The sequence below is a fragment of the Pongo pygmaeus genome, chromosome 17, assembly GCF_028885625.2.
Source record: "Pongo pygmaeus isolate AG05252 chromosome 17, NHGRI_mPonPyg2-v2.0_pri, whole genome shotgun sequence".
NCBI lineage: Eukaryota > Metazoa > Chordata > Mammalia > Primates > Hominidae > Pongo > Pongo pygmaeus.
The window spans coordinates 80,636,394-80,663,086 of record NC_072390.2 but is presented as its reverse complement, the minus strand read 5'-3'; the positions used below and the strand labels follow the sequence as shown (position 1 = coordinate 80,663,086).

At 37.1% G+C, this 26,693-nt stretch overlaps 1 long non-coding RNA gene across 2 annotated transcripts in view; it reads right to left on the bottom strand.

The window, feature by feature from the left end:
• The window catches only part of LOC134738412 (uncharacterized), a 96,829-nt gene extending 70,170 nt beyond the window's left edge, over positions 1-26,659 (bottom strand). Inside the window, exon 1 of one of the 2 annotated variants that reach the window (XR_010124122.1) lies at positions 25,331-26,659. This is a non-coding gene — a long non-coding RNA (uncharacterized LOC134738412). The remainder of the gene's footprint in view (positions 1-25,330) is intronic. The other variant, XR_010124123.1, reaches the window with a different exon arrangement.
• Positions 26,660-26,693: the final 34 nt, after the last annotated feature.

The window sequence follows — 26,693 nt, the reverse complement described above, 5'->3', positions numbered from 1 at the left end:
AACCAGAACTCTTTTCCTGAAAGACAGCCATAGAACCTAAAAATATCCTGAGTAAAAACTGGCTATAAATAAACTCTCTGATCTACCTTATTTGATTGCAGATGAACATAAGACCCCCATTCCAGGAAGGTCCCTGCCCCACACTGAGAAGGAAAGAATGCATGCTCAGAGAGACCAAGAAGACTCTAAACTGACAGGCCTTACTGCGTTTCCTCACTCAGTCTATTAACATTAGATCATGTGCTCTTCTCCAATCATATTTCTACATAGCTGTTCATACTTTGTTGAACCTAAGCATAAAAATGGACAATTTCCCCTATATCTTTGGGTCTCAATTCTGAAGGCATTCGTGTATATGCTTTAAACAAATTCATATGCCTTTTCTCCTATTAATCAATCTGTCTCATGTCAGTGAACTTCAGCGAACCTCCAGGAGGCCAACAGCCTTGGCCCCTACAAACCTCATGGAGAATAGAATATTCATCTTCTCAGGTTACCATAGCTAAATGCTATAGCCTGAGTGCTTATGGAACAGAAATTTATTTCTTATAGTTCTAGAAGCTGGGAAGCCTAAAGTCATATAAACCTGATAGCCAATTTTCTTTCTAGTGAGGAACAGAACTGACTATCAATTCTGTTCCTAGTGAGCCAAAGATGTTATTCAAGCTTATTGAAATAGGTGGGGCCATAACCTAGCCTGGAACAGACTAGGCTAGTGAGGAACAGAATTGGCTGTCAAGTTGTCTGTTTCCTTCCTGGCTTGCAGATGGCCACCTTCTAGCTGTGTCCTCACGTGATAGAACAAGAATGAGCTCTCTTGTGTATTTTCTTACAAAGATTCTAATCCTATCAGATTAAAACCCTACCATTATGACCTCATTTAACCTTAACTGCTTTTTTAAAGGCCGTTTTCCAAATATAGTCACATTAAGAGTTTGAGGTTTCAAAATATGAATTTTGGGGGCACAAAATTCAGTTCATAGTAATAGCATCCTCAATTCAGAAGATATTTTCCATGAGGTGGCACCTTAGCTGCGCTGAATTGGCTTAGGACTGGTGCCAGCTGACATCCAAGGTCAGGTCATCCATCCACCTGCTAGTTGAGAGCCTCCTCTTAGGTGGATGCCCTCTGGCTGGCATTAATGTAAGCTCTATTCACTTGATGCCCATTCCAACAAGGACAACCAGAGGGCATTTTCCAAGAGTTTTTTAATCTTCTAGATGTTTCTCCCAGCCCCTTGACCAAGCAGCCAAGCGATTCACTACTGCTCAGTAAGTAATGTGCATCCATAAGTTGACTAACTCTTCCTTGGTATGAAATGAACAACCTCATGTACTACTTGCAGCTCTTCTCACCAGAATTCTCATTCAGAATGGTCAGCCACTACAGTGAGGGCTGCAATTGATGGGGGTCCAATTTTAACCACAATCAACATATCCCATCAACCACTTTGTGAAGCTGGCCTGAGTTATCTCGTATTCTGTCAGTTGGCCAGAGGTGTGAGTTGAAGGAGGACCATCAGTGCAATAGAAGTGATGACAGAAGGGATAGGTACCTGAGCTACCTGCTCATGTCATTTACCTCTTCTTTCTCATTTTTCCTAAGCCCACTTCAAATAACCATTTACATTTGACAGTAGAATGCTGATGTGCTTGCTTGACATTGTCCTTGATGGATCTGTAATGCACAACTCATAATAACAATTACTTGCAGTAACTATCACTCGGCCTCTATTTGAGCCAAGTAGCACACTAACAGAGTGTGTGTGTGTGTTTGTGTGTATGTGTGAGTGTGTGTGTGAGATAAAGAGAGAGAGACAGAGAGAGAAAAAGGGACTAGTTCTCTGACACAGAATGATATGGCCATAAATGTCTGTACTGCAGCTTTCTGAGGGAGCTTGTTAAAGAATCTGCACAGCATTTTTACCAATTTGTATATTTCTAGCATTATTTTGATCTGTTTCGTTATATGGCCAAAGAGGTAGGGAAGCTCACACTGCAGCCCAGGCCTGCTGTAAAGTCCTCTCTTAATCTAGGCCACACTCAAAATGACTGTGAACATATCAGTTCACAGTCATTTTGAGTGTGGTCTATATTAAGATACATTGAAGCAGTATTTTCGTTTTACTTCTGAAATAAAAACGGCCCACCTGGTGCTGTACTTCTTTCTCAGGTAGGGGATGCACAGAGCAACATTTGTCCTCTAGCTTAGAGGAGATGCTCGGGAGTATTACAAATCACTGGATTCCTTAAAATGTACTAGTGTTGTAGGCTCCTGAGTCCTTTCATTGTTTATCTATCAAGTTCGCCATGTGTGTATCTTATTAGAGAACCTAAGGTTCTGGCCACCTCCTGTTCACTTTGTCTAATTAGGCCAATTTTCTTTGATATAGTAAAATACGGTGATGCTATCAGGAAGGTCAAAATGACCATGATCCTTACAGACTATCTGACAATAAAGGGCAAGAGAGTTAATTTATCCCTGTGGGAAAAAAAGGCAGGGGGGAATGTTGTCTTTAAGAGGTAAAAATGACCTGATTTTAGCCCTTCGTGCTAAGAGGATTGAGAGAAATGTCATTAACAAATCCAAAGCCTTATACCAATTTCAGAAGTTGTGGTAATAGCAGGGAGGAGCTGCAAATGAGGCTAACTAAGAGTGGTCCACTATGAATTACAATGATCCATCTTTTGGTGGTTGTTGTTAACTGAGATTAGACTGGTGAACTGAAAGATTGAAAGAGGAAATACTGGAGACTATTATCCTTAAATTTTTCAAATATTTGATGGTGGCATTAATACATGAACTTCCTCCTCAAATGAGATATTGCTCCCAATATAAACTCCTGGATGGGAATGTGGGGTGGGCTGTTTCCTTGGCTTTCATATTTCCCCTTCTACAATAATGGCTCTTACTTTACAGGTCAGAGAAACAACATGAAAGTTCTGCCAGCTGGTAAATATATTCAACCCAAATAAACTAATCAGGAAGCATATTAGTACTTATAAGTATAGCTTGAGTCCGTGGATGCACTGTATCTACAGTGAGATGGACTTGGGCCACCTCCTCATTCATTCCTTGACCTCCATTATCCCCCTTTAACTTGAGAACCCTGATGACATTTTAGGACTCTGGTTTCCGCTCATACATTATATAAAAAGTTCTTCAAAATGTCTGTATTTCCTCATTTCCTCAGTGCACAGCTCCCTGAAGAAGTGGCTGCAGGTCCTTTGAGGCATGATCAAAGTATTTTTGACCATATATTTATGGTATTGAAGGATCTTTCCTCAAGATGACCTTGTCTTCCTGTCAGTCAGTATATTATGGTCATGTGAACTAATTTGAGATCTGAAAATTGAGATAAGGATATATATTTTGCATTGTAGTGGATGAAAGTTTGCAAAGTCTCACTTATTCTTATTTCTTATACAAATTGTGGAAACCTCTGCTTGACTGTCATATCCCTTGTGTTCAGTACAGCCACTTTAATTGTGGTAGGAGATTCAGACATCTTTATTGTCACTTTACTATACCCATTAAGTTATTTGCATTCTTTGCTTCTGACAATAAGTATTGCCACTGGCCTCTAACATTCTAGATTCTTGTTATTCACATTGATATGGGGCAGGTCTACAACAGGGTCTCTAACTCTCAATGCTCTTTTCCAAGGACACCTACCATTGAGCTTCTCAAACATTTTGATAACATCCTCATTAGGAAATTTTACACTGCCTTAGTGAAAGGATGGATTCTAGGACCTCCTGAGAAACGAGGGTGAGATCTCAGGTCTTATAGTAAATTTATTAATGCATATAATAAATGTACATGTAGTAAATCTATTAATACATATAGTAAATTTATTAATACATCCCTATAAGCTTTCTGACTCTTACTGACACACAGTATATGTGTGCGTATATATATATACACATATATACACACAGACTAATTATATGTATATTAAACATATATATTATACTAATGTATAATTATCAATATACACACAACATATATATATATACACTAATTCCAAAGCAAGAATTGAACTTCATCACAAGCGCCAAGGCATACCTTGAGTTATTGGCCTAACTCAAGGCAAACCAGAGTTATTGGCCTAAAAGCAATATCCTTACTCCTTTGCAGATTACCACTCACTTGTACCTTATCACAGTTAATTGTAGGTGAAGTTTTAGTAATGATGATGCTAGAAACGAAGTTTATACTGACTTCAGATTTCTTGGCAAACTCCAAAAGCCCATCTGATCATATGCTTTCCAGAGTAGCTCTAACTACTCAACTTCTTAATCTGAATACCTTAGAAAAGAAGACTGGATGTGAAAATTTATGAGCCAACATTTTATTAGGGAGTGGGATCCTAGGGGAAGTCATCTGAGGCAATCAAGGAGGGAAGAAAATACATGAAAATGTATGACCAAGTTTCATGAAAAATTAAAATTTCCAGCCTAAATGGATGTCTTCAGAGAGCCTGAAAAAAAATTACTGCATCTCTGAACCATGGCTTGTGAGCAGGATGAGAGAGCAGAAGAATTCATCCAACATCTCTTGCTCCTGGTGTAAGTTCACTGAGTAAGGACAGCGGCAGTACAGAGCATCAGCAGAAACACGGGACACAGGGTGGAAGGTGAGGTATGGATGTGGAGCAGGGATGGAGATACCAGAGTCTGGTACCAAAGACCCTGGTAATACAGGCTTCAGCCACAAACCGGCAATGCACTGAGCTATGATGTGCATAAGCTAGAAACCTTACATACACATTTATGAATTTACTTCAGTTTTTATTCAAATTAAAGTCTTATAGGAAATATTACACACATTATAAAATTAATTACTAGTCATTAATTTAGTACCTAATGGCCATCAAATATTAGGAGGCAACTTCTATATAAGAGACAGAGGTGAGCAAAAGGACAATGACAAGCACATAAATAAGGGTTATTTGGGGTAAAAAAATATATAGCAGAAAGAAAAATGACTGGAAAGACTATAACACATGTAGGTAAAGGACAAAGGTAGAGAATGGTTAGTAACTTACTCTGTGCATTTGTACTAATACCCAGCAAGACCCATTGTTTGTACATCACAGCTTGCCAACAGTGCTGGTTCAGCCACTATTTGGAGTGAACATGTAATAGTTTTTATAACTATTATTTCATGTATGAAATACGAAACTTGTAAAAATAATTAATGTGAATTATCTGCAGGATATCATCTTTGTTCTCAGTCTTAGAGACTTCAAATAATAGAAAAACAGCATTTAGAGTCTATCTGCCAACATTTTCCTACTCACTATAACAATGGTGTCTACTAAAGCAGAATATATAAATAAGAATAATATTTTCATTTTAGAATAGAAATTAAATAGTTAATTACTATTATTTACTGAATATATCCAGTATGTGACTTTGTGTGACAGAGAAGGCCTTAAAATGTTTAAGGTGAAGGTTTAATACATGTATAGAAACTACTTGAAAGCTCATGCAATATGCCGTTGAGCACAAATGATGCAGTATTTCTAATCTTGGCAACTGCAATCAGATCCCAATTAAACAAAATGAAATGTTCATGGGTAAAATACAAATGACTTAAAATTTTAAATACAAAACTAATTTCAACTCGAACGCCTACGTATTTCTACAGAGGCCTTATAGCAGTTTATAGATGAAAAAGCGTTTTGGCTCCTTCTAGCCCTCCAAATAATGAATGTTTGAATTGGGTTTAAAGTATATGCACCTTATAGAATACGAATTCTGTCTTTTAGCATGCTGAACAAATACAACCTTGAGACTTAATATGCTTCTCTTTGTGTGTATGTTTTGAGTATGAAGAAAAAGATGAGAATTTACCTGGAACTTTTTTACTGGAACTTTTCCCGCTAGATTTAAGACAATATCTGTCAATCACATGCCAAAAGCACTTTATAAGCAGATTAAAGAAAAGGAGCTAGCTTCTGAATTATTTAGTCCCTGTCACTCTGCATCTGACAGTATCTTTATAGTCCCCCACGTTGTCTAATTTGTGCATATGGAAGTTAGTGGGTCCTCAGATATTAGAAGACGATAGACCAGAAAGAATATATGCTTCCCACACAACTGTGTTGGGAACTTAAGCAAAAGAACAGAAGAATGTATTCTTTTCTCATTTCTAGAGTCTCACTTGGATGTGTTTCACTCTGTGTCAAGCAATTCAATCCCACCTTAACACTTCAGTGCTTACTGGTAGAGCTAACATTTGACAAAAAGATTGGCCGAGCTGCCAACCCCTGTGATAAATTTCTGTTAGGCTTTATAGTACCAAGAGCGTCACGTACAGTCTCCCTCTGAAATAACACAAATGGCAGCATGTGGTGGGGCAGTCAGACTTCCAGGCATTCTTGCTGAGTCTGGGCATCCACCAGCTGTCGTGTTCCACAGGAAGCTTGATTGATGGTGGCTTCCCTTGTCTAAACACATTCCTTACACAGAAAATCTCCAGCCTTAAAACTCACATCCTACTAGTCTATATAGGACCGTTCAGACAAGCGTAAATCCATATTTCAAGTTATGCCTTAGGGTAAGTTTTGACTTATTATTAACTCCTTCAGTTCTATTAAGGCAGAAAATAAAATAATTGAAAAGTCATTTAGAAGAAAGATCTGTTGCTTTTACACCAGTAAATACTTTGGGCCCCATATAATTGAACAATCATAAATGTATTACCATTTGATGTCAGAATATTAATCCATAACACAATTACCCATATACCTCCTAACATCTTTGCCCTAGTAAGAAAACATACATGTAAAATTGAGTCAATATATTAATCTTTTTATTGCCAATGTTAGAACAAACTATCTCTGTGCACTACAAATACACATGGGATCAACTTTATTTTCTCCAATCTTCTCAATAAAGTTCAGCCATCAGAGAGCTATTTGCTCTTAAACACCCATTTTACATTGCCAAAGACATCTCTTCCTCTTTCACAAGCTGTCTGAGGTGTTGTTCCTGTCAATGGCAGATTCTTTTCCACTTTGAAGTGTTTTATAGCTAATAATAAGCTACCAAATTCCATAAGTCATCAAAATGATAAAAACTGAAGCCTAAGAGAAATCTCAAGTTCTCTGTTAGGGAAGGTGGTGACCCACACATACGACACTAGCATTCACAGATTTTCTGTTCCTTTCAGTCTTTCCTGGTTCTCCTAAAAAAGAAAATTCTGATAAAATATCTGGAAACATTACTAAAAAATCGTGAAAGCACTGAAATATATTTTAATACTGCTTTCTTTCTCTTAAGCATTAAGAACATCTCCTTTTTAATGTGAGTAAATGAGGTGGCATTATTAATTTTGGCACTGAAGAAAGACATTCCTCCTATTCCAGAGAAGAAAATAAGTTAACTATATAACCGGTTTTTTTTCATATAGCAGATATGTGGTAGAGAGAAACCTGGCAAGATTTATTTCATCTCTCAAATGGTTATGAAATTAAATAAACTGCCATTTGCTGGAATAAAAAGCACAAACTCCCTTGAGTATGCCAAAAAACAACAACAACACACATTGTTGGTTTGGGTCATTTTCAGCTTGCAGTCTTGCTCTAAATAGCAAACACAGTATGTGCTTCACAGTGTTAACATTTTAAACTGCACACTTCCAAATCAGATTAGAGTTACAAATGGTAAAACGGTCTTAACACTTGAAAAATTCTTTGGTTTGAAATTTCGTCTAGCACTGAACATGTTGGTGAACAAACTGAAAATTAAAGCTCCGTTTCTTTCATTCAGTAAAGAAACAGAAACACCAAGTTAACACTCAGATATTTTTTAATCAAGTAAAATCTGATTATCTTACCTAGATAAAACTACCATTCAGAGAAACTTTATTCTCAATATTTTGTTAAGATTTTGTCAGTACAATTTTGGAAAGAATACTGATGTGATTTCTTATTCTATTTTCACTTTCCAATTTTTGCAATGCACCATTTTACAAAATAAGTATCCAAGTAAAGGTTTACATTACAGTATACAAAACAGAACAGAGTATGCAAACACACATAGGGTAAAAATATGTGTCTATCTATGTCTATGTGAGTGTGTACTTTAAGAGGCAAGCAGGGAATAATTTAGTTACATCAGTGATGCAATAGAAGATCCTATTTGCCCACCTAAACATGTTTCTAATATTTCATAGTAAATGCCTAAATGTTTAAATAAAACAATAGACAAACATTTCAGAGTAAAACTGTTGTTTTCCAGTGAATGTTTACTAAATTGCATTTCAAACTATGTGTTCACAATGTGTGTAAGTCTAGGGCTTGAACAAAGCATAATGCATTCTCAATGCCCTGGTGCATTTGCAGTGCTCCATGGCAGACAGTGGTACATGACAGTACACCACGTGGATACATGTAGCTTGAAAGTTTCTTGGTCAATTTAAATGCCTATTAGGGTACATTTAGCCAGTAAGATGATCTTTCTAAATAACATAGAGGTGGAAAAACTTGTTTAATATTCAGATAATTTGAATCAGTGATACCAGTATTATCAAATATCTCTCTGGCAAATATTTATCAAATACGGCCTATATGGAGGCAGAGGGACTGCAGAGGAATTTTTGTTTTTGTTTTTAATTATATATTTATTTTCTTATTTGTGTGTCTGCTGACTTACAAACACTTTTAGCACAAGGGGTGTGTTTGGCGCACTACTTTGAGTCGCCTGTGTCTAGTGCAGTGTCCAATACCTGGTAGAATATTAATCAATTAGTTTTATGATACTAAATTTCTTTGAGCATGAAAGAAATTATAACTGTATATATATTCACCATGCCATAAACTCTAGCACATGGAAGAACACATAAGTAGCACATAACTAAATATTATTATTTTCTCAGTGTTTAGATATATATTTCTGGTTTTAAAACATTTTTATAGAATTTCTACTGTATCTACAAAATTGTTATATCAGTATATTTTTATTTTTTATGAAAAATCTTCTGAATACATCCATAAAAGTTTGTTTAAATACTTTAGTATACTTCAGTATTTTGTAATGAAACATGATTTAATGTAAAGCGTTTCTTAATTATGTAAGAATATACATAAGTTGCAAGGACTTAGTTACAACTTAAGTCTATGTTGTAAAATTTATCTCACGATGAACTGCTCATTCCTGCGAATGAGCACAGTGAATTCTCTCTTTCTGGGATATGTGAAATCTGAACATAGTACTACCATTCTTGGGGACTTTTATTTTATTATACTTTAAGATTTAGGGTACATGTGCACAATGTGCAGGTTAGTTACATATGTATACATGTGCCATGCTTGTGTGCTGCACCCATTAACTCGTCATTTAGCATTAGGTATATCTCCTAATGCTATCCCTCCCCCCTCCCCCAACTCCACAACAGTCCCCAGAGTGTGATGTTCCCCTTCCTGTGTCCATGTGTTCTCATTGTTCAATTCCCATCTATGAGTGAGAATATGCGGTGTTTGGTTTTTTGTCCTTGTGATAGTTTACTGAGAATGATGATTTCCAATTTCACCCATGTCCCTTCAAAGGACATGAACTCATCATTTTTTATGGCTGCATAGTATTCCATGGTGTATATCTGCCACATTTTCTTAATCCAGTCTATCATTGTTGGACATTTGGGTTGGTTCCAAGTCTTTGCTATTGTGAATAGTGCCGCAATAAACGTACGTGTGCATGTGTCTTTATAACAGCATGATTTATGGTCCTTTGGGCATATACCCAGTAATGGGATGGCTGGGTCAAATGGTATTTCTAGTTCTAGATCCCTGAGGAATCACCACACTGACTTCCACAATGGTTGAACTGAGTTTTAAGCTATGACATGTACATAGCTTGTGAGTTGTCATTCTTATGCTTACAACGAGAAAAAAGCAGAAAAAAAAAACAATCAACAACTCTTTTTGAGCCCATCAGAGCACTGAGGTCACAAGAAAAACACACCAAACATAATAAAAAACAAACTATGCATGCCTAAGTATGTCATAGACAGACCGCAGAAAACCAAACACAATGAAAAAAATCTTAGGTGAATCCAGAGGAGGAAAGTAATTTTACCTTGTAAGAAATGTGAGAAATATATTGAGAAATATATTGGATTCCGCATCACAAAATTTACAGGTGAGGAAAGAGTGGACTTAATATTAATATATTTAATGTACTGAACAGAGACCTGTGATCCTGTGCCACAAATGGAGTCTGCCAGCCACTCACCCACCAGTGCCCTGCCCCTGTGCTGACACAGCTGCCAGTGCAAATGCATGCAAAGATGCCAGTGTCCTTGACCCCTGGCCCATGCCACGATCACCACCAGCATGAACATGCACACAGAAGTCGCTGGTACTTCCCGTCCCCACACTGACATCACTGCTGGTGAGACTGTGCAAATGGACATGGCAGCCCCGCCCTCCTCCCCATGCCACCACTACTACTGCTGTGAATTTCTACTGGAGGCCAACCACTCCAGTGCCTGCCAGCACTCAGCCCCAGCCAACAATCATGCAACTCACTGCGCTGCCACTGCTGCTGGCACATGAAAACAATCATGAATTCTGCTGCCTCTGCCCAAAGAAACACTTTGGTTGCCACCCCCCAGTGGAGTGTTCTGGCCAGCAGTCAAGGAACATCTCAGCCACTCCAGCCAGCAGATTTCTAACCTTGAGGAGCCAGAGAACAAATTTAGGGGCCAGTACTAAACCCCCAGAGTTAGAACATGCAGCCCAGGACTGCTGAGCTGAGTTTTGCCCCTTTAAAATTGTCCAGAAACAAAGCCAGTCAACTAAACCTGCCTTATACTACAATCAAACTCCTGAGGACGTCAAAGAAGATAAAAGCAAAAAAACAAAATAAAAAAAATGAAAAGGACAGTAACTTCAAAGACAAAAGGAACATCAGCCTGCAAAGATGAAAAAGAACTAATGTAAGAACTCCGGCAACACAAAAAGCCAGAGGTGTCTGCTTACCTCCAAATGATCACACTAGTTCTCCAGCAATGGTTCTTTTTTTTTTTTTCTTTTTTTCTTTTATTATTATTATTATTATTATTATTATTATTATTATACTTTAGGTTTTATGGTACATGTGCCCAATGTGCAGGTAAGTTACATATGTATACATGTGCCATGCTGGTGCGCTGCACCCACCAACTCGTCATCTAGCATTAGGTATATCTCCCAGTGCTATCCCTCCCCCCTCCCCCCACCCCACAACAGTCCCCGAAGTGTGATGTTCCCCTTCCTGTGTCCATGTGTTCTCATTGTTCAATTCCCATCTATGAGTGAGAATATGCGGTGTTTGGTTTTTTGTTCTTGCGATAGTTTACTGAGAATGATGATTTCCAATTTCATCCATGTCCCTACAAAGGACATGAACTCATCATTTTTTATGGCTGCATAGTATTCCATGGTGTATATGTGCCACATTTTCTTAATCCAGTCTATCATTGTTGGACATTTGGGTTGGTTCCAAGTCTTTGCTATTGTGAATAATGCGGCAATAAACATACGTGTGCATGTGTCTTTATAGCAGCATGATTTATAGTCCTTTGGGTATATACCCAGTAATGGGATGGCTGGGTCGAATGGAATTTCTAGTTCTAGATCCCTGAGGAATCGCCACACTGACTTCCACAAGGGTTGAACTAGTTTACAGTCCCACCAACAGTGTAAAAGTGTTCCTATTTCTCCACATCCTCTCCAGCACCTGTTGAACAAAGCTGGAGGCATCACGCTACCTGACTTCAAACTATACTACAAGGCTACAGTAACCAAAACAGCATGGTACTGGTACCAAAACAGAGATATAGATCAATGGAACAGAACAGAGCCGTCAGAAATAATGCCACATATCTACAACCATCTGATCTTTGACAAACCTGACAAAAACAAGAAATGGGGAAAGGATTCCCTATTTAATAAATGGTGCTGGGAAAACTGGCTAGCCGTATGTAGAAAGCTGAAACTGGATCCCTTCCTTACACCTTATACAAAAATCAATTCAAGATGGATTAAAGACTTAAATGTTAGACCTAAAACCATAAAAACCCTAGAAGAAAACCTAGGCAATACCATTCAGGACATAGGCATGGGCAAGGACTTCATGTCTAAAACACCAAAAGCAATGGCAACAAAAGCCAAAATTGACAAATGGGATCTAATTAAACTAAAGAGCTTCTGCACAGCAAAGGAAACTACCATCAGAGTGAACAAGCAATGGTTCTTAACCAGGCTGAAATGTCTGAAATGACAGCAATAGAATTCAGAATATGTATAAGAGAGCAAAGATCATCAACATTCAGGAGAAATCTATGGATGTGAAGGAATAAAATAAAATGATACGGGAGATGAAAGTTGACACAACCCTTTAAAAAAAAAACAAACTGATGTAATAGAGCTGAAAAACTCACTTCAAGAATTTTTTAATACAATCACAAGTATTACAAGCAGAATCCACCAAGCTGAGGAAAGAATATCAGAACTTGAAGACCAGTGCTCTGAAATAAGTCAGACAACAATAAAAAAAAAAAAAAAAAACAGACAGAGAGAATGAGCAAAACCTTTGAGAAACATGGGATTATTTTAAAAGACAAAATCTATGTATCATTCACGTCCCTAAAAAAGGAGACAAAGCAAGCAACTTGGAAAACATATTTGGGGATATCTTCTCTGAAAATTTCCCAAACCTCATTGAAGAGGTCAACATTCAAAATCAGGAAATGCAGATAACCCCAGTAAAATACTACGCAAAAAAAACATCCCTAAGACACATAGTCATCAGATTCTCCAAGGTTCAAGTGAAACGAAAAATGTTAATGGCATCTAGAAAGAAGGGGCAGATCACCTTCAAAGGGAACCCCATCGAGTTAACAGTGGGCCTTTCAGCAGAAACCTAACAGCCAGAAAAGATTGGGGGCCTATATTCAGCATTCTTAAAGATCAGAATCTCCAACCAATAATTTCACATCCAGCCAAATATTCATGAGCGAAGACCTTTTCAGACAAGCAAATGCTAGGGGAATATGTTACCATCAGACTTGCCTTACAAGAGGTCCTGAAGGGAGTGCTAAATATGAAAAGGAAAGATCATTACGAGCCATTACAAAAACACACTTATGTATACACACTTGTGACACTATAAATACATTACATAAACAAGTCTGCATAATAACCATCTAACAACACAACAACATGATCAAATCTGGACATATCAATATTAACCTTGAATGAAAATGAGATAAATTACCCAATTAAAAGACACAGAGTGGCAAATTGGATAAAGAAGCAAGACACAAAAGTATGCTGTCTTCAATAGACATATCTCATATGTGATGACACACACAGATTCAAAATAAAGGGAGGAGAAAAATCTACCAAGCAAAAGAAAATTTTAAAAAAGCAGGGCTTACTATTCTAGCTTCAGACCAAACAAACTTTAAACCAATAAAAAAATTAAAAGACAAATAAGGGCATTACATAATAGTAAAGGACCCAATTTAACAAGAGGACCAAACTATTCTAAGTATATATGTGACCAACACAGTAGCACCCAGATTCATAAAGCAAGTTCTCAGAGACCTATGAAGAGACTTAGATGACCACTCAATAATAGTGGGATATATCAACACCTCACTGACAGTATTAAATTATCAAGGCAGAAAACCATCAAAGATACTCAGAATTTGAACTCAACACTTGACCAAATGGATCTAATAAACATCTACAAAACTCTCCACTCAAAAACAACAGAATATACATTCTTCTCTGCACATGAGCACATACTCTAAAATAGGCCACACAATTGGGCATAAAACAATCTCCAGCAAATTCAAAAACACTGAAATCATATCAACTCTATTCTTGGATCATAGCACGATAAAAACAGAAATCAATAAGAAGAAAATTGCTCAAAACCACATAATTACATGAAAATTAAACTTGCACCTGAATAAAATTTGGGTCAATGACGAAACTAAGGCAGAAATCAAGAAAATCTTCAAAACTAATGAGAAGATACAACAAACATGAATCTCTATAACACAGCTAAAGCAGTGTTAAGAGAGGGGAGTTTATATCCGTGAATACCCTCATCAAAAGTTAGGAAGATATCAAATTAACAACCTATCATCAAGAGCAAACCAACTCCAAAGCTAGTAGAAGACAAAAAATAACCAAAATCAGACCTGAACTGAAGGAAATTGAAACATAAAAAACTGTACAAAAGATCAATGAATCAAGGATTTAGTTATTCAAAAGAATTTAAAAAACACAGATAGACCACTAGCTCGATTAGTAAAGAAAGAGAAGATTCAAATAAACATAATCAGAAACCACCAGGGAGATGTTACCATTGAGCCCACAGATATATAAAGAAGCACTCAGAGACTACTATGAACAACTCTGTGCACACTAACTGGAGAACTTAGCAGAAATGGCTTTATACAAACAAACATATAACCTCCTAAGATTGAACCAAGAACAGATAGTATCCATGAACAGACCAATAACAAGTTCCAAAATTCCATCAGTAATAAAAACCCTACCAACTAGAAAATGCCCAGGACTAGATGGATTGACAGCTGAATTCTACCAGATGTATAAAAAAGATCTGGTACCATTCCTACTGAAACTATTCCAAAACATGGAGGGAGAGGGACTCTTACCTCCAAATGATCACACTCTAACTTTGTGAAGCCAACACAATTTTGATACCAAAACCTGGCAAAGACACAACAAAAAAGTGAAAAACTTCAGGCCAGTATCCTGGGTGAAAAATTCCTCAACAAAATGCTGGCAAACCAAATCCCGCATCATATCAAAAAGTGAATCTACCATGATCAAGTAGGCTTTTTCCCTGGGATGCAATGTTGGTTCAACATATACAAACAAATACCTATGATTTATCACATGAACCGAGTTAAAGAAAAAAACGGACATGATTATCTTGATAGGTGCAGAAAAGGCTTGCAATAAAATTCAACATCCCTTTATGTTAAAAACCTTCAACACACTAGGCATTGAAAGCACATACTTCAAAATAATGAGCTATTTATGAAAAATCCACAGTCAACATCATACTGAATAGGCAAAAGCTAGAATCATTCCCCTTGAGAACTGCAACAACACAAAGATGTTCTCTCTCAACACTCCTATTCAACACAGTACTGGAAGTCCTGGCCAGAGCAATAGGGCAAGAGAAAGAAATAAAATGCATCCAAATAGGAAGCGAGAAAGCCAAAATATCCCTGTTTGTAGACAATGTAATTACATACATAGAAAACCCCATAGCCTCTGCCCAAAGGCTCCTAGATTTGATAAACATTTCAGCAAAGTTTCAGTACACAAAATCAATGTACAAAAATCAGTAGCATTTCACACACCAACAACATCCCAGCTGATAGCCAAATCAAGAACGCAATTTGATTCACAATAGCCACTAAGAAAATAAAACCCCTAGGAATACAGCTAACCAGGGAGGTGCAAGATCACTACAATGAGAATTACAAAATACTGCTTGAAGAAATCAGAGGTGACACAAACAAATGGGAAAACATTTCATGCTTATGTATAGGAAGAATCAATATTGTTTAAACAGCCGTACTGCCCAAAGCAATTTACAGATTCAATGCTATTCCTACCAAAATACCAATGAAATTCTTCATAGAATTAGAAAAAAAAACCTTTTCTAAAATTTATACAGAATCAAAAAACAGATTGAATACCCAAGGAAATCCTAAGTAAAAACAACAAAGTGAAGGCATCACAATACTCAATTTCAAACTACACTACAAGGTGACACTAATGAAAACAGAAAGATGCTGGTACAAAAACAGACATGTAGACCAAAAGTTAAAAGTTGAAAGTTTTTCGTTGAAAAGGAAAATGATATAGGTAAGAAACTTGAATCAAATAATATAACTGCATTAGAGAAGGAATTAAGCAAGTTAAATGAAATCTTTTAGATTTTATTTTTTATTCTATATTGATTTAAAATTCAGTTTGTAGAAAATCATGATATTAACAATATTATAGCATTGGATGATTATAATACAAGAATAAGTGAAATGAATAACAGCAAAGCCATAAGGAATGGGTAGGAGGAACTGGGAATATAAGCTACTTGCACCGCATGTAAAGCAGTAGAGTGTTATTTCAATGTAGAGTCAGATAAGTTTAAAATGTAAACTTTAAACTCTAGGAACTCTGATTAATTTTTTTAAAGTAAAATTGATGTACTAAAAAAAGAGTTAAAAAGGAATCTTATGAAATGCTCAGTGAAAACAAGAGATAACCAGAATAGAAGAAAAACTGATAAAACGATTGCAATGACTAAAAAATATTTGCAAACAATGGCAGATATTAGTCCAACTATATAAATAATCTAGTGTTAAGGGTCTAAATATGCCAATTAAAAAAGATTACTAGCGTGGATCAAAATAAAATAAGACCTACCTATATGTTCTCTACAAGATATTCAATTTAAATATAAAGATTCAAATATGTTAAATAATGCATAAATAGATATTATACTTCATTAGTTCACTTGAGATGCTATAAAAAGTACTGTAGATAGATTGGCTTATACAATATTTATTTTCTCACAACCCTGAAGGCTAGGACCTCCAAGACTAAGGTGCTAATACATTTAATTCTTGGTGAGGGCCCTTTTTCTGGCAGATTAGTTAATAAGGCACAAATAAGGTCTCTATGAAATAGGCATAAAACATAGATTTAGGTCCTGCAAACTTGCTGAAATGCCTGAGTGCATTAAGCAATGGGAAGCAAATAGCTATGACTCACCTTTGTTTTTTTTCTACCTAATCCCAAATTCGAGAATATAATTATATGGCACTTCAGCATACCATAAAAGACTGGACCAGAGGATTTTTGCCTCTGACCGTATGTCATTTAATATACTACTTATTCAATACAAAATAGTTTCAATTTGAACTTTAATATAAATTATAGAGATTACAATAAAGTTTGAGTCCACACTATACTACCATTTGAAAAGGTCCTTGTAAAGTTGCCAGTAGACATCTATAACTCATCTATAAAGTTATTTTGCACACCTTTTTGGAAGAGTAGTAAGAGTAAAGATAGTATAAGGCAATTAAGAATGATGAATAATCATATTTCAAATAAGAAAACGTTAACTCTACTGAAGCCATGATTTATTATCTATACTGGAAGAACACTCAATCAACATCAGGATATTTACATTTCTTAATCAAATTAACTTTTTTTAAAACAAACAAAAAGAATATAAACATTGTAGAATGACCACTAATGAAGTAAATTTGTGGGAAAGTCATATTATTTTAATCAGGTATTTGCAAAGTCCCAATTTCTAATGAAAGCGTCAAATAAAAATTGACTAAGAAACATTTTTCAGTGATATTTTGTAAGGGTTGTATTTTTTCTCCTTTATGGATAATATTTGTAATTCTTCACAGTACCATGTCTACTAAATTAAATAAAAATTTAATAATATTTGACAGATGTATGGACGAACTCCTTGAACTTTATTGATTTACTGGGCACTAAACCACATATAGCTTGAAAGAATATAGTCTTTCATGAGTCACAGGCCTAATTATTGAGATTTATTTATTTCTTTTAAATTTTAAGCAGATAGCCTCGCTATTTTTCTCAATTTGGCAAAACTAAATTTACCTAGTGCCTAAAATCATAGATTCACTGATCCTAGATTATTTAATATTCAAACTATTCAATATTCCTCGAAAATAAGGTATTTGATTACTCTAAAAACCAGGATTTAATCTTTGTTAAATATGGGGATATTATTCTTGATAGATTATATGCATGAATCTTATGTTTTGAAAAAAATCAAATCTGTGTAGCTGTTAATTTTCTTAATATAAAGCTATAGGACAAACAATGTCCATTTATGGGAAGATCTAAAGCTGACTCATGGGTAAGCTGGTATTGGATGTGCTACGTAGCTCTCTAGTTAACCTGCAATGTTTATATATATGTATACAAACACACATGTATATATATATACACACACACTTATATATACACACACACATATATATGTGTACACTTGTATATGTACGCACACACATACTTGTATATATAATTTCCTACTGTGTAGTTAATATATAAATATATGTATAAACTTCCTATATATATATATATACATATGAGATGCACAATACAGAGTTAACTAATCTGCCATCAGAGGCTGCTACAATCCATAGATGGAAGAGAAAAAAGTTTAATCAAGGTCACATCAGGATTAGCTCCATCTCTGTCAGAGAGTGCCAGGGGATTTTTAATACCCACACATACCAGACAAGACCTTGGTTTTTACGGTCTCACCTGAAAGACCCTCACATACTCTACTCTATAATTAATTTACCTCAGAAAGGGTGAAGGTTAGTACAGCTGGGATTTTAAAGGAAGTTTTAAATTCTTCAATTACACACATAGACGAACTAAGTATGTTGTAGTTTACACTCATTTTTAAGCCATAATCATAAACCTTATAAAAGTAATTATACATGCAATTCACCTTTTTTCTTGCATTGTTTTCATTGCTTTCCCTCCCTTCCTTATTTCTTCCCTCTCTCTTCCCCCTTTTTTTCTTTCTGCTTTCTCTTTCTTCCTTCCCTCCCTCTTTCCTTCCCCCTTTTCTCCTTCCCTCCTCCCTTCCTTCCTTCCTTTCTTCTTCCTTCCCTTCCTCCCTTCTTCCTTCCCTCCTCCCTGTCTTCTCTTTCTTGCTTTCTTTTCAATTAGACCTCAATGAATATAACAAGTTAATATTTTCCGGAATCAAAGTTTATCCTTATGGTTAAAGTTGGGAGAACATATTAACCCTTGGTATATTCTGAACTTAGCACCTATAACTGGATTTGACATAGAAAAGCAAAACATTTATTAGCTCATTAGCTAAACTAATATATTCATTTCTCAGGGGAAAGAAACTAAGGTTAAAGCTGTGAGAAAGTGTCCCAAGACTACTTCTGAATTTTGCTGCTCCTATAATCTGTTCTAGTGACTTGGCACATATCCAAAAATATAATGAATAAAGATATACTTGTTCTGTATGCCTCATCCTGAGTTATTTGGTTTACTTTGGCAGAACGTTCTTTTATATATTTCTATATAATATGTTTTAGGAGAAAGTGCTTAAGAGTTTTGTTTTTTTTTTAACTTATATTTTAAGCTTTTTAAATTCTTGGATTCAAGTAATATTTACAGTACCTACTTTTACCTTCAAGTTTTGCGCACCAAATTCACCAAACAAGCAGAATGGTGAAGTAGAAATACCATCATTATGGAGACATTCTTATCATGATGAACAAGTAAATAAAATATGAATTATAAAATTATCCTCTTACAGATCCACAATCGAAATACAAACACAAAGAAATTCTCACTGCAGAAGATGCTGTGAATCATAATCGGTATTTCCTTTGAACATATACATTCTACTTTTTCCACTGAAATCACAGCCTACATCATTGAGACTGTGCTTATACCACACTAAAATTTCCAGCACATTGGGAAAATGTGGCAATTTTCTGAATATTAATGTTACATGATGATGGGTACAGAGATGTTCACCACATCTCTGATACCAAATAGTTTCTGCATAGTTGAAAGTCTATGAATATTGATATTTAAGTATTGCCAGAACATACTAACACGACAATTAGATTGTTTTACATATTTATTACAAATAACAACTATGCATGATCTATTCTTAGCCATATTACCTGGTGTGAGTGATAATATTGAGGGAATTTTGAAAAATAAATATTGTGAAATTTAGATGTTTGTTCTCTGGACATGTTTGTAGTGACTGTTATGAGCATGAAAACAGCACTTCTGACTAGCAGGTTACTCCAGACAATCTCATTTACTCCACGGGGTTATTCATAAGGTTATTCATGTCTGCATTCAACAAACTTCCATGAGAGGTTGCCAAATGCATATCACTCAGGTAGATGCTGAGGAGGCAGCTGATTTGATCCTTACCTTCTCATAGTCTGGCAGGCACAGTAGACATTAATATGTGCTGAGACACGCTACATGGGAGAAGTTATACAACAGGGTCATAAACAAGGAAACCTAATTCTTCTGGGGAAGGAATGCTTCTCAGATAAATTATGTTTATAGGATTTGAGATTTATGGGCTTTGAAGGATAGGTAGATGTTAGTTTGGTGATAATTTCCTTATGGGGCAAGTGTTCAAGGCAGAACTAAGTTTACACGCAATAGTGCCGAGGTGAGAGAGAGCATGGTTCTCTAGAAAAATGTGCAAGATAGAAGATGTGAGTAGAGCATAGAGGGTGAAGGAAAAATCAGTTCAATCTGTGACTGTCCAAGGAAGAAAAGCCATGTTATTCAAAGTCTTATAGGTCAGTGCAAAACTTTAAGACTTTACCAAAGAGGCATTGGAAGCCATAGTTAAGTTTCAGCCATTGGAGTGGCATGACCTGGTGTGTACTGTTAGGAAATTACAATAGGAAATGAATATTTTCCAAACCCAGAAAACCTCTCCACAAAGTAGAAAACTTTCCCCCGATAGGCAATCTGTTAAAAGACTGCAGAGAGAAAATATCACCCTTTTATATAGCCAAGCAGATACAAACCATTACATACATGTTCTCATGATAAACTAGTCCTCAAATAAAGGGATTTGACAGCACCATTTATCACTCACAGTTTTTCCTAAATTTATTAGGTAATTAGGGTTACCATCTGTGGTATCTAATTGGTTTATCCAAAGGAAAAATAGACTTCTCATATCTTTATGACAGGCGGTAGTATTGGAGCAAGGCCTCAGCCCCTTAGGCTCTGATCCTACCACATAAAGAAGAGAGAGAGGCGCTGTCTTCCCTGAGGGGGCTTTTCCTTTCAAAGAGACAGAGGTCCTCAAGGGCTTTAAGAAAGACTTCCCTGGTTTGCTTAACTGACAAGAGGCTTATTTAGCATTTAAAAAGATGAAATAACAGAATTACAAGTTTTCTAAAGTAAATGCTGTAAAGAAGGGAGTGGGAAAAAATCCCTTTCTTTATATTCAACAGAGAGAATTAAGCCCCCTTTTAAATTTGCTTTGTCTTTAACAGATTTTTTTTCTATTTTTAACATTCCTTTTTTTGTTTTTTATTGAGATATAAATCTCATTGTCTTATTTCTGTATCAATATCACAGTCTCCAGATTTCTCTACTTTTTGAGAAAGTCTTAAAATCAGGTAGCCTATTTCTTCACGTTCACGCCTCTATTTTTCTTTTCTTTGTTTTCTATTTTTTTGTTTTGTTTTGCTTTTTAGAGAGGAGGTCTTTCTGTGTTGCTCAGGCTGTCCTGGAGCTCCTGGGCTCAAGCGAATTCTCCCACTACAGCCTCCCAAGTAGCTGGGATGATAGACACGTGCCACGCTCTGAATTTGCTCATCTTTTTAAAGGTTGTTTGTACTTTTCTAGGTCCTTTTCTTTTCTCTATTTTGTAATATGCTTATCAATTTCTTAAAACAAAAATGCCCACTGGGATTTTGATTGGATTTGCATTGAAACTAATTAATTTGGAAAGTATAGTTAATCTAACAACATTAAGTCATCAATCATAACGATAATATGTTTTCATTTGCCTTCTTTAATTCTTTTAACAATATTTCTTAGTTTTCCATGTATCTACCACGTATTATGTTACACACTGTATATATTTTGAGACTAGTGTAAATAATATATTATATTTTTTATTTGCTTATTACTATTAGACGCACAGTCTAATAATTTTGTTGATCGTGCAATCAGCAATACTATCCATTTATTTTTTACTGCTAATAATTTTTCAGGATTCTCTACAAACACAATGATGTTGTCTGCAAATAAAGACAGTTTTACTCTTCCGTTTCAATCTTTCTGACTTTCTTTTTTTCCTCTTCCTTGAAAGAGCCAAGGTTTTCAGCATCAAATTGACTAGAATTATTTAAAGTGGATGAGACAGGCAATGCACATGGGCCCACAACAATTATGGAAGCACTCGATTTTCTCAGGTGCAGATCCTGTACTTATAAGACTCTAATAGGGAGGACCCCCTTGAGAGAGAGGAGCTTGTTATCTAGTCATGACAGGATCATTTTTTAGGAGCTTATTCTTCTATACCAGAAGTACGGTAATGTCTATAATTGAATATTAATTCTTCCAGTGTTTAAAAGAAAAAAAAACTTTAGAAAGTTTTAGTTGTAAAGTGATTATTACTTTGGTCAGTTTGCATCAGGTTTGTATAAAATTACAATCACGTCAAATTTTCTGAGGAGGCCCCCATATTTTACATCTAAATTTATTTACGCTACTAAGAGAATTAGGATTATATTATTTTTGCATGTTTAATGCATAGCTCAGACTGTCATGTGTTACGGCTGGAAAAAAAAAAAACTTTGGCATCTTCTTCTTTTTTTTTTTTTCGAGACGGAGTCTGGCTCTGTCGCCCAGGCTGGAGTGCAGTGGCGCGATCTCGGCTCACAAGCTCCACCTCCCGGGTTCGCGCCATTCTCCTGCCTCAGCCTCCCGAGTAGCTGGGACTACAGGCGCCCGCCACCACGCCTGGCTGATTTTTTGTATTTTTAGTGGAAATGGGGTTTCACCGTGTTAGCCAGGATGGTCTCGATCTCTTGACCTCGTGATCTGCCCATCTCGGCCCCCCAAAGTGCTGGGATTACAGGCGTGAGCCACCGGGCCCAGCCGGAATCTTCTAAAACTTTTTTTAAACTGAAAAAAAAGACTATTTGCTGATTTTTTCTTATTCTAAGCACTACACTAGTTGCTTCATGTATATTGTTTCATTTAAGCCTTCCAATAACAATGCAAATTAGATATTCTTCATCTCCATTTTACAAGTGAAGAAACTGAATCTGAAAAAAAATTAATTTATCTACAACTCTATAGTGAGTTACTGGTGAAACCAATCCTTTAGATCAGGTATTTATAATAATAATTATTATTACTATTATTATTATTATATTGTAGTTTGTTCATTGTTGTATCCCAAAGCCTAGAGTAGTGTCTGGCAGGTAAACAATGAGCAGTAATTAACATTTGTTACATGGATAAAATAACTTTTATGCTCAGTTTATTTTTAATTTCTATTGTTCCTCGTGTTTGCTGGTAAATGTGAATATCCAATTATACATTATATGTGAATATAATTGCCATATTTTGAAATTATATTTGAAGCAAATTTATTTCCTCACAATAAGAAGGCATTAGGGAAGATTCAGAACTATTCTTTAGACTTGCCTGTCTCATAAGGTCATTTGGAGGCTGTGGTGTGCTGACCTTCAGTGTATGTTAAGACAGCGCAAAAGTCCTAGTCATAAAGCTTGAATCATGATAAAGAAAATGAGTATCTTAGTAGGTAAACATTTTGTCAGGTTGTGAGTCATACTCACAATGCGAGACCATTAGCATACTAGAATGTCTGTCCACAGGAAACAGATTATGGACAAGAGTTTCAGACTCAAATGAGGACAACTGGGTCAAGTTAAGTCAGATTCTAAGAATAGAGAGTAAAGGAGAATCTAGTATAAAAATAATAAATCTAAATGCAAGTATAGAAAAAGTGCTATATCCTGGGGAACAAAAATGAAACAAATGAGCAGCAGTTCATATGTCCTGGTTATGCCTAGCAGAGACAGGAGCCACATTTTCTTGAGTGAAGGTATTGATAAAGTACTCAATGCTTTAAGTCAAGATAAATCTTGCAACTGGGAGAAGACTGAGTCTACAGAATTGGGACTTACTGGGTTTTTTGAAAATAACTAAGTGAGTATTGTCAGAAATAATCTTAGTTAGGACAGCTATTCAGAGAGTATGTTTTATGTGTAGCCTGGGGAAATCCGAGTTTTTCCTAGGCCTGGGTTTAGTGTCTCTGAGCTCTATTGAAATATGCGGTTGTACAAAATGTATGTCCCAGCTCTCAGAGAACTTACTGCCTTGTGTGGGAGATAGACATTAATAAAAACAGTATCATAATTATGAATGTGTTACATAAGGCTTACAGCCCTAAATAAGTGCTCTGAAGCAAAGCAACAGGCTTATGAGAATGTGTAAGAAACCCTATGACCTATACTAGGAGTATGGGGAGGTTTTCCTCAGAAAACAGAAGTTCAGTTAATACTGAAGCCATGAGTGACCATATTACTCAGGATGTATACAGAGTAAAAAGAAAAGGAAAGAAAAGGAAACGAAATAAAACATAATTTAATCTTAAAGAATGCCATCATTTTCCTTAGAAAATAAAGAAAAAGCAGACAGACAGGTAAATGGAGAATAGGAGAGAATCTCTCCATGCAAGTCAGGAAAGATACTATTTTCTAAAAATTCAGCTCCTGTGAATTTTCCACTAGAGTTGTTCTGAACATAGAAAGGGAATGGTGTTTTTACCCTCTAGAGAAGAAATCTGGCAGTGTCTTGAAGCATATTTTGTAGCTACGACTAGGGAGGGTGCTCCTCTCGTTTAGTGGGGAGAAGCCAGGGATGCTGCTGAATATTTTGTAATGCAAAGAAAAGCCTCCCACAACGAACATCCACCCTAAATGTTAGTGCTACTAAGCTTGAAAGCAAGCACTAGTGTGAGTGCAAAGATGATAGAGTAGCTACAGACTGAATGAGCTGAGAGGAAGTCACAGGGATTCTGTGAGCATTGTCTGAGCACTCCTGGGAGTCCTGATACCAAGAACCGCTTATAAGAGAAGCAGCTTATAAGAGTTTTGGTAAGAGAAGGTAAGCCAGAAGTTATTAACAGAATAAGAGCTGCCACTGATGGCAGCAGTTATAGGCAGCTACTGCTGCCAATAGGAGTGGAGATATAAGGCCTGAGGGTATCCTAAGAAGGAAAAAGATACACTCCTGTTAAGACATTCTGGAAACACTGCCTTTTGAAGTTGATGGAGATGAGAATGCTGCTGTACTTAGAAGCCATGAATATTATCCCATCATTTGCTTTGTTGACATTTTACGAAATGTTAGAAATCATTGGATCTATTTACTTACTCCTACTTGAGATTATCAAATTAAAAAAAAGAATTGTATTAGTCATTCTTAGACTGCTATAAAGAAACATCAGAGTAATTTATAAAGAGAAGAGGTTTAATTGGCTCATGGTTTCACAGGCTGTACAGGAAGCATGGCTGGGGAGGCCTCAGGAAACATTCAGTCATGGGAGACGGGGAAGCAAACACATCTTATGTGGCTGGAGCAGGAGGAAGAGAAGGAAGAGAGAGGTGCTGCACACAACCTTTAAACAACTAGATCTTGTGAGAACTCACCATCATGAGAACAGCAAGGGGGAAATATGCCCCCATGATGCAATCGCCTCCCAGCAGGTCCCTCCTCCAGCCTCGGTGATTCCAGTTCAACTTTACATTCCAGCAGGGACACAAATCCAAACCATAGACAAATTGGCGTGAAAGGCCTTGAAATTTCAGAACAAAACTTTAAGTTGATTCTAGAATGAGAAAACATTCCCAAGAATGTTCAATGAATTGATTTATTCTTTACTTATTAAGTGCATCATATTGTGTCCGGAATTGGTGGGTTCTTGGTCTCACTGACTTCAAGAATGATGCTGCAGACCCTCGCGGTGAGTGTTACAGTTCTTAAAGGCGGCGTGTCCGGAGTTTGTTCCTTCTGATGTTCAGATGTGTTCGGAGTTTCTTCCTTCTGGTGGATTCGTGGTCTCGCTGGCTCAGGAGTGAAGCTGTAGACTTTCGCGGTGAGTGTTACAGCTCTTAAGGCGGTGCTTCTGGAGTTGTTCGTTCCTCCCAGTGGGTTCCTGGTCTCGCTGGCTTCCGGAGTGAAGCTGCAGACCTTGGCGGTGAGTGTTACAGCTCATAAAGGCAGTGTGGACCCAAAGAGTAAGCGGTAGCAAGATTTATTGCAAAGAGCAAAAGAACAAAGCTTCCCCAGTGTGGAAGGGGACTGGAGCGGGTTGCCACTGCTGGCTGGGGCAGCCTACTTTTATTCTCTTATCTGGCCCCACCCACATCCTGCTGACTGGTAGAGCCCAGTGGTCTGTTTTGACAGGGCGCTGATTGGTGCGTTTACAATTCCTGAGCTAGACACAAAGGTTCTCCACGTCCCCACCAGATTAGCTAGATACAGAGTGTGGACACAAAGGTTCTCCAAGGCCCCACCAGAGTAGCTAGATACAGAGTGTGGATTGGTGCATTCACAAACCCTGCGCTAGACACAGGGTGCTGATTGGTGTATTTACAAACCTTGAGCTAGATACGGAGTGCCCATTGGTGTATTTACAATCCCTGAGCTAGACACAAATGTTCTCTACCTCCCCACCAGACTCAGGAGCCCAGCTGGCTTCACCCAGTGGATCCCATACCGGGGCTGCAGACGGAGCTGCCTGCTAGTCCTGCGCCATGCGCCGGCACTCCTCAGCCCTTGGGTGGTTGATGGGACTGGGCGCCGTGGAGCAGGAGGTGGTGCTGGTCGAGGAGGCTCGGGCCGCACAGGAGCCCACGGAGGTGGTGGGAGGCTCAGGCATGGCGGGCTACGGGTCCCGAGCCCTGCCCCACGGGAAGACAGCTAAGGCCAGGTGAGAAATCCAGCGCAGCGCCGGTGGACCGGCACTGCTGGGGGACCCAGTACTCCCTCTGCAGCCTCTGGCCCGGGTGC